The sequence below is a fragment of the Euleptes europaea genome, chromosome 3 (assembly GCF_029931775.1).
Source record: "Euleptes europaea isolate rEulEur1 chromosome 3, rEulEur1.hap1, whole genome shotgun sequence".
Taxonomy (NCBI): domain Eukaryota; kingdom Metazoa; phylum Chordata; class Lepidosauria; order Squamata; family Sphaerodactylidae; genus Euleptes; species Euleptes europaea.
In genome coordinates, this window is record NC_079314.1 from 71649484 (window position 1) to 71658627 (window position 9144).

Here is a 9144-nt window from a genome sequence, read left to right on the forward strand (position 1 = left end):
CCCACCGGGGACAGCCACACATCTCCCAAGGAATACATGGGTTTCCCCAATGAGCCCAAAAGTGCCCCTCTGAGACTATTTCACGTCAGGAACATGGCACAGGGGAAAGCTGAATCCCTTTCTTCACGTGTGCCATAATCCTGATCCTGAAAAGGGTTTTCACTATTATTGCTGCCTTGAACCAGGAGGAAAGGTGGTGTAGAGGTAGCTATGATATCACTAATCTTTTCGAGCACTTTTCAACTATCAGTGAACCTTGTTGCCTTAATGATGCTTTCATCTTGGACATTTAATTGAAACAGTTACAGAAAGGTTAGATTAATTGCATTTTAATAGAGGTTAAGAGTGGAGACTTTAATAGAGGTTAACAGTGCTGTACGAGGCTAGCCTGATCTTGTCAGATCTCAGAAGCAGGGTTGACCTTGGCAAGTATTTGGATGGGAGACCTCCAAGGAATACCAGGGGCATGGCACGGAGGCAAACCACCTCTGAACGTCTCTTGCCTTGAAAACCCCACCAGGGGTCACCATAAGTCAGATGTGACTTGACAGGGGGGGGGGGAAAGCAGTGAGACAAAAGATGAAACCTGATTTGCTTATTATTGCTTGGTATAATATGATTAAACAATGCTAGGACTTTGATAATTTTGGCATTTATCTTCACAGTAATAGGACTGACTTTTTCATGCCTGTATTTTGTTCTGTCTTGCTCAATAAAAAAGAATATTTTCTTATCTCAATAAAAGATAAATGTGTTACAGGTGTTCTGTCTGGTTTGCTAGTTAACAGTTCAAAGAACCAAACTAAAAAAAAAACCTTACTCTTTTGTACTATCAGAATTAATGGTTGTTAATCAAGCGATAAATCCTGGAGAACTGCTGCTGAACAGTTTTGCACAGGAAAAGTCTTTAAAAGTGTTTAGTGCAGGTCCTCAGATGGGATGCAGGAGGGAATCTCTCCTTACAAAGGGATATAGATGTTTTAATAAATAAATATAAAATAAATAAATCTGCAATAACAAAGTATCTGAGCAGGATTCCTAGAACTTTCATGCCCCTCCCACTGTTGGTGTGCACATGTGAAAAGCAGAAAGGCACTTCTTACTTGTGCCAGATTTCTGAATTAACGGGGTCCATGCAGCAACGTTAATTTACAATCACATTTCAGCTTTCTTTTGCTTTATAGTACTTATGTGACTTCAGTTCTCATGGTCAGGATCAGTGATTTAGTGCTCAGTTATTTGCCTCTATCCATTCATCTCTCCATCCACAATAAGCAGCGTAAGTTAATCAGTATAAGCTCCACAAGCAAAGGGGGTCAAGTGTGGGTGCCAACAGCAAGCTGCACTTCTGAAATTTCACTGGAGTTGCACTTTTACAAGTGGGCACTATTGCCATGGCTCTGCCACAGTTAGCAGGGGTATAATCCTGTTTTATAGGTTTCAGTGGAAGCTGCTGTTTGTGTGGCACAAAAAGACAACAGTATCAAAGCATGGTACAGGATGACAGATTTGATTCAAAATTCTGAAGGAAGTTCTTGAATGCAGTGATAAAGATGGCTTTGCACAGCCATTCTGCATCAAGAGTTTCTTGCCAGGGGTCTCTAGTGTTAAGGGCTTTTGATGGGATTCTCCACCAAACGAAGTGTCATTTACAGCAATGATGACTAAGCAAGTCATTTAAAAAAAAAAAAACAGAAAAAAGCCCAATCCAGCCTGCAAACCAAGACTTCCCATCGATGAATAGGTGAGAAATGCAGTCATCGTTCAATCCAACCACCAGTGACATTTTAGAAGAAACCAAGCTTGGTAAAGAATTTCCAGGCCCTCATTGGATTTTAGCAGCAGATCAAACTTGACAAACTGTAATTGCACTGGGTTTTAGATGCTCTGCAATCAATTACAAATGTAGTCACAGACATCTGATCATTGGTACACCTGAATGTGTGCACAAGGCAGCAGGATTACACCTGCTTGCTCCACTTCTATAATACTTGCACAGAGTTCCACACCTGTGTGAGTGTTCACATGTAGGCTCATCCATACAACTAGGAAACCCACACACAAAAAACCTGATTTTAGGACGGCAAGTCAAAGCTGACTTGGGTTCAGCTCAGTGAAAGATAGGGCTTAACTTTCACAAAGTCAGTTTAACCTGGGTTCAAATAGTTGTATCAATGAACATAGCCTGCAATAGATGTACTATGAACAGCAGACTCTATACTGTAATCAACTGCCTCTACATGTTGCGATGTATTCCAGGGGTCTTTGTATGAGCAAGCTTCTCTTTCACAGTGTCCTTCCATTAAAGAGTATGGCAAAACCTTCATAGGGTACACAGACTCCTCACAATAAATAATTAAGCACGTTTGTGACTGAAACACCAATGTCAGGCTTTGTATTGGAGTAGACAGGATAATCTCCTATAGCAAAAACAACCGAATCCTGAAGAATAAGAAGCTGCTTTTTGAAGACAAAATCCCACTTTATCAGGCACTGCTTCACCAACCATTTGGAGTTTTTGGATATGGATGATTCAGTAGACAGTATCTAGTTAGAGTTCCAAAGAGCTTTTGACAAGCTACTTTGCTCCTGAGAAATACCTTTTAGTAAGTTTAGAGGTCATGGGACTGATGAATTAAAAATTGGTTTAACAGAAAGCTGAGTAGGAATAAACGAACAGTGCTCACAATGGAAGGAAGTGAATAAAGGGGTATTAGATTAAGTTAATTTTTTTAAATGGTATTAGAACCCATGCTATTTAATTTGTTCATAAATTATCTGGAATTGAGGGCAGCGTATTGGCCAAATTTGAAATTATTATCCCAAATTATTCAGGATGGTGAAAACTTAGGCAGGTTATGAAGAGCTGCTGAAGGATCTCTCTAAATTAGGTGAGTGGGCAACAACAAGCCAAATGAAGTTCAGTGTAGGTATATGTAAAGTGATGTGCATTAGAACCAAAACTTTAAATATATGTTGATGGAGTCTGAACTGATACTGAGAGGGGAAGAGATCATATGGTTGTACTGGATAGCTCCATGAAAATGTTGTGTCTGCGTGTGGCAGCAATAAAAAGGCAAACTTGATGCTGGGATTATTAGGAAAGGAATTGGCAATAAAAAGGCCAGTGCTATAATGCCCTTGTAGAAATCTATGATGGGACCTCACATGAAATACGGCATATAATTGTGGTTGCCATATCTCAGAAAAGGTTGCCATACAGCTGGGGGGGGAAGTGTAGAAAAAGACCAGCAAGATAATTAGGGGGTTGGCCCATCTTTCTAATGAGGAACCATTACAAAGTTTGGGGCTTTTCAGTTTAGAAAAAAGATCATTAAGTGGGGCATTACAGTGGTTTATCAAATTATACAGAGGGTAGAGAAAGTACATAGAGAATTTTCTCCTTCTCTCATAATGCTAGAACTTGGGGGCACCAAACCCAATGAAGTGGGTGAACAATGCATTTAGGACAGACAAAAGCAAATGGTCATAAACACAGAAGGCTTTAAAAGGGGATTGGACAGATTCATGGAGGATAAATCCATCAGTGGCCACTAGCCATGGTGACTAAAATGAACCTCCATATTCAGAGGCAGCAAACCTTTGAACAACAGCGCTACGAGGCAACATTAGAGGATAGACTTGGCCTCTATGTCCTGTTCGTTGCCCTCCAGGGAACTGTGAAACTGGATGCTGGACTAGATGGGCCACTGATCAAATCCAGAAGGGCACCTCATCTTTGGGATGCTCTCTCCCTACTAGACTAGAATTGGGGATACTAGTCATGCTGCATACCTATTATCTCTAGTAACAGAGGAGCATGCTTATTATCTTGGGTGCTGTGGAACAGGGGCAGGATTGTTGTTTGTGGCTTCCTAGAGGCACCTGGTTGGCCACTGTGTGAACAGACTGCTGGACTTGATGGGCCTCGGTCTGATCCAGCAGGGCCTTTCTTATGTTCTTATGTACTTTTCCTTTAGGCACCACCTTAAAACATTTCTTTATCCAGGCTTTTAACTAAGTAACTATTTTTTTAGCTGTTTTATGGTCTGCTCCTAGCTTGAGGACTGTTTTATCAATACTATTTTTAGATTGCTCTGTTTTATGTGTCGTTAGGCCTTGGTTTGCTTTTAATAATGATTTTTATTGATATTGTTATACTATTTTTGAGATTTGTTTTTATTGCATTCTTGGTTTTGTTTTATAGTTGTGAACTGCCTTGAGCAGGTTTGGATAGGCACCATACCAGTTTTCTAAATAAATAAATAAATAAATACTTATATCCTTATGTTCAGAATCCAAATGATGACATTGCAAAACAGTGTTTTCCCTCTTGTCTTTCTGTCTTTTTAAACACCTGATTTGTGGCTTTATTCTGATTTTTAACTCAACTGCAGAGCCAGCTTGTTAGTGTAGACTGGAAAAGTACTATAGATGTCGAGGTAATTATTGACATGTTTGTAACGGCCTATCGCTACATGCAAATAAAACTCATTGATTACTATAGATGTGAAGGCAATCACAGACAGATAATGAAGCCCAAATATTTCTCTTAGGATTCTCTTAAGCTTCCTGTTCCTGGGTTGAAGCCCAAATATTACTGTGAGTTTCCTCTCATTTGAGCATGCAGCTAAAATAATCCATTATTCCAAATGTAACGCAGAAATCACCACTGCTTGCCGTTTCCATTGACACAGCACTTTGCGGTTTCTCATTGGCGAAGAGTTTCCCTTGTGAGTGAAGGATTTGCTTGCTAGTAGATTAACAACGTACCATTTTGCGGTTTATTACTGTCACCTTCCGTATCACTTGGAAAGAATGGTTTCTGATTCCCTAGAATGTTACGCAGAAAAAATTATGCTTTCTTGCAGGTGCGTTTTAGAAATAGTGACTTGTTTCTGTGTGGTTAGGTATTAAAATTTTTTATGACAAATGCAAATCAGTATCCTTTTTTTTCTTTCAGGAGTGCAGGAAATGAGGAAATCACTCGCATTTCATAGTATTACAACACTTGTGCTGTTAGGTGTCACTTTCAGCCTTGAGGTTCTAGGATTTCCAAAATGGAAAGGGAAAGAGAAAAAGGCCACTGTGCCTACCCATCTTTTCCTTCCACCAGTGACAACGGAAACCCCATGCAGTTTTCTGCCTCAAACCCTGTGATGCTCTGCAGTGACTCAACAGCTGGCATTGTTATTTTCTGACAATCACCACTGCTTCATGAAAATCAAAAGAAAGACAAATAATTAACAATGACCTCTTATTAGTACCTGTTAGTTGTGATGATACCTTTCAAAATAAATAAGAAAAAGTAATATGAATAGAGGACTAAAAAGGGTGATGAAAGCCTCTGAACATTACACAGCAATTTTTAGCTGTTTGTGTATAGACAACAATCATTCTCTCTCTGGTTTTTTATCATAGCAGTGCCATTCAGCTCACTTGCATATAATTTTGAGAGCTTAGTATGGCTGATACGCTAGACGTTGTCCTAGAATCATAGAATCTGTTTGAAGGGACCACCAGGGTCATCTAGTTCAACCCCCTGCACAATGCAGGAAACTCACAACTATCTCCCCCCACACCCACAGTGACCCCTACTCCATGCCCAGAAGATGGCCAAGATGCCCTCATAGAATCAGCATTGCTGACACATGGCCATCTAACCTCTTTTTAAAAACCTCCAGGGAAGGAGGATTACCACCTCCCGAGGAAGCCTGTTCCACTGAGGAACCGCTCTAACTGTTAGAAAAATTTCTTGATCCTGCGTAGAAAATAATAATTTTGGGGACAATCCAGTCTGTCTCCCAATCTCTTTCCTCACATGCATAAAGATGTTCATGCACAAGGGTATTGCCATATTGGGGGGCGGGCTTCCTCAATTTTCCCCACACACTGTTGTGTGAGTGCATTGCCTGCACACAGAAGAGGGACTAGTTTGAATCATAGAATCATAGAGTTGGAAGGGACCACCAGGGTCATCAAGTCCAACCCCCTGCACAATGCAGGAAATTCACAACTACCTCCCCCACACACACACCTAGTGACCAGAAGATGGCCAGGATGCCCTCCCTCTCATCATCTGCCTAAGGTCACAGAATCAGCATTGCTGACAGATAGCCATCTAACCTGTTCTTAAAAACCTCCAGGGAAGGAGAGCTTTCCACCTCCCGAGGAAGCCTGTTCCACTGAGGAAACGCTCTAACTGTTAGAAAATTCTTCCTAATGTCTAGACGGAAACTCTTTCGATTTAATTTCAACCCGTTGGTTCTGGTCCGACCTTCTTGGGCAACAGAAAACAACTCAGCACCATCCTCAGTATGACAGCCCCTCAGGTACTTGAACATGGTTATCATATCCCCTCTCAGTCTTCTCCTCTCCAGGCTAAACATACCCAGCTCCTTCAACCTTTCATCATAGGACTTGGTCTCCAGACCCCTCACCATCTTTGTTGCCCTCCTCTGGACATGTTCCAGCTTGTCTACATCTTTTTTAAATTGTGGTGCCCAAAACTGAACACAGTGCTCCAGGTGAGGTCTAACCAGAGTTTGTGTCCGCAATGTTAAATAAAATGGGTTTTTTAATGCCAAAATAGTTAATCAAAAACCATAAGGATTTCCACAAGGAAGATGTTCTCATGGCCATTGCTGTGGGGAAGATCAATTGTGGGCCTTGGACCTACTGAGGGAGGCAAAGGAAAAAAGTGTGTAGTTTCGGGTACTCTGCACCAAGCCAGTTAGATGAAGTGAATTCTGTGATCAGAGCTCCTAACTCAGTTAGCAGGTCCATAGAAAACCAATGAAATCGGCCCCTGCCGTGTCAGGTCAGTGGTCTTATCTAGTCCAGGATCCTGTCTTACACAACAGCCAACCAGTTACTCTGGAGAGCCAACAGTAAGGCCTAGAGGCCAAGGCTTTTCCCTGATGTTGCCTCCTGGCATTGGGATTGAGAGATTTTATTGCCTCTGGTTGTTAAGTTTCCCTTTATTCACTGTGGCTAGTAGTTATTGATGGACCTCCATCAATAGGGTTGCCAACCTCCAGGTACTAGCTGGAGATCTCCTGCTATTACAATTGATCTCCAGCCAATAGAGATCAGTTCACCTGGAGAAAATGGCCACTGGCAATTGGACTCTATGGCATTAAAGTCCCTCCCCCTCCCCAACCCCTGCCCTCCTCAGGCTCTACTCAAAAAACCTCCTGCCAGTGGCAAAGAGGGACCTGGCAACCCTATCCATCAATAACTACCTCCATTAATATAGTTAAGCTCCTTTTAATGCCATCTAATTCCAATATGGACCAGGATATTTAAGTCTCTCCTTTGCTTACAATGTTACAGTGGGTATTTGCCGCTTCTCCCACAAGCCATGTATGCACAAGGGTCAATGTGAGCTACCTAGCAGTCTCACAGATCTCGAAACGTTTATCCTGCATTGGTTGATCTGTAGGGTCACCAACCTCCAGGTAGTAGCAGGAGATCTCCTGCTATTACACCTGATCTCCAGCCAATAGAGATTAGTTCACCTGGAGAAAATTGCCACTTTGGCAATTGGACTTTATGGCATTGAAGTCCCTCCCCTTGCCAAACCCTGCCCTCCTCAGACTCTGCCCCCCAAATCTCCCATCAGTGGCGAAGAGAGTCCTGGCAACCCTATTGATCTATTCTGGAAGATCAGGCCTAGCAAAACTGATTAAAGCTGTCCAAAAAGAAGTTACACCTTAACTTTGCCTATTCTGGGATACCCTATTCAGGAGGAATGTGCGCGGCCTGATGAAGGGGAGAAAATGAGAGGAAAATAATAAGACCCATCAGGTTGATTTGGGCACTAACATGAAGGGAATGGAAACTGAGCTCATTCTCAATCCTGCTGTTTCTTGCCAGAATTTGAAAGTAGCCTGTAGGAACAAAATTCAGTTTCCAGGTTGAGAATGTAGGACCTAAAGAGCCATTCTGCTAATAGCTTTGGTAAGTGGGAGAGCACTGGAAGGTATGCAGAGCCTGGACACGCTGGCAACTGCAGCTTTCTTACCAGCACCAACTGCCCTAACTAGAGATGTGAAGGAGTGAAGTCGTGGCCTTCAGCTTGCAAAGCACTGAGTTGAGACCCCTCCCAATTTGATGCGCTTAAATTTTTGCATTTAAAAGATAAATTTGAAAAGCTCCAGTTCCCTATTTTTCAGCAAAACTGTGTTATGTAGAAACTGAAAGATGATAATCCTAGCTTTGCTGACGTTCATGATTGCTCTTCGTTTCTTTAAGGAATTAGACTGACCTCGTTTCCAAATAGTTATATCTTGCCCTTGAAAACTGGTTCTGAGCATGCACAGCAGATGATGGACCCCAGGATGAATGATTGGACGTATTCTTTGCATACAGAAGGGTTTCTCCAGTTAATGGGTATCAGATAACCAGTGTATTACAAAACCTCTCTCTGCCTGAGCCTGTGGAGAAATGCTACTAATGAGAGTAGATGATGCTGAGCTAGCGAAAAAGTAGTCTGATTTAATATAGGGCAGATTATATATTCTGTTTAAGAATTAAAAAGAACCTTGTGGCACCTGAAATGCTAACAGATTTATTATAGTCTAGTCTTGTGATATAAGATACCAGGTGAAAGTTACAAGAATTGTGTAAGGTTGCCATCTAGTGGGATGGGAAAAATACATGAGTCTGTCATTTGAATCTAGTAGTTTGTAATCTAGTAGTTTGTGTTTCATTATCTGATTTTCCACTTGTTTCTATTGCTTGATACTTATAATAATTGTTTATAACATCTCTAATAATGAATACAGAAGAGCAGAGGGAAAATACAGATAAGAAAACCCTGCTGGTCTGAACTAGGAGGATTGTTTCTCCTTTCACAGATTCAGGTTAAGTTTGAGCTCTGAAAGAGCCATTTCATGACATCACAAAACCACGTTAGTATTCCAGGCTTGGGATGGCCATGGTAAGAGAAGTCCAGTCTGGAAATCATCTAGACTGCACGCCTAGGTGAGAGAGAAAATACTAGTAATACTTGAAGCCAAACTTCTGCATGTTTGGATCGTGCTGTAATTGCCAGCAACAAATATGTCACTGTTTTATTGATTATTGGATTGCCAAGCTATTTGTTGGAATTCATTGGGTGGCTGTACACCTCACACACAA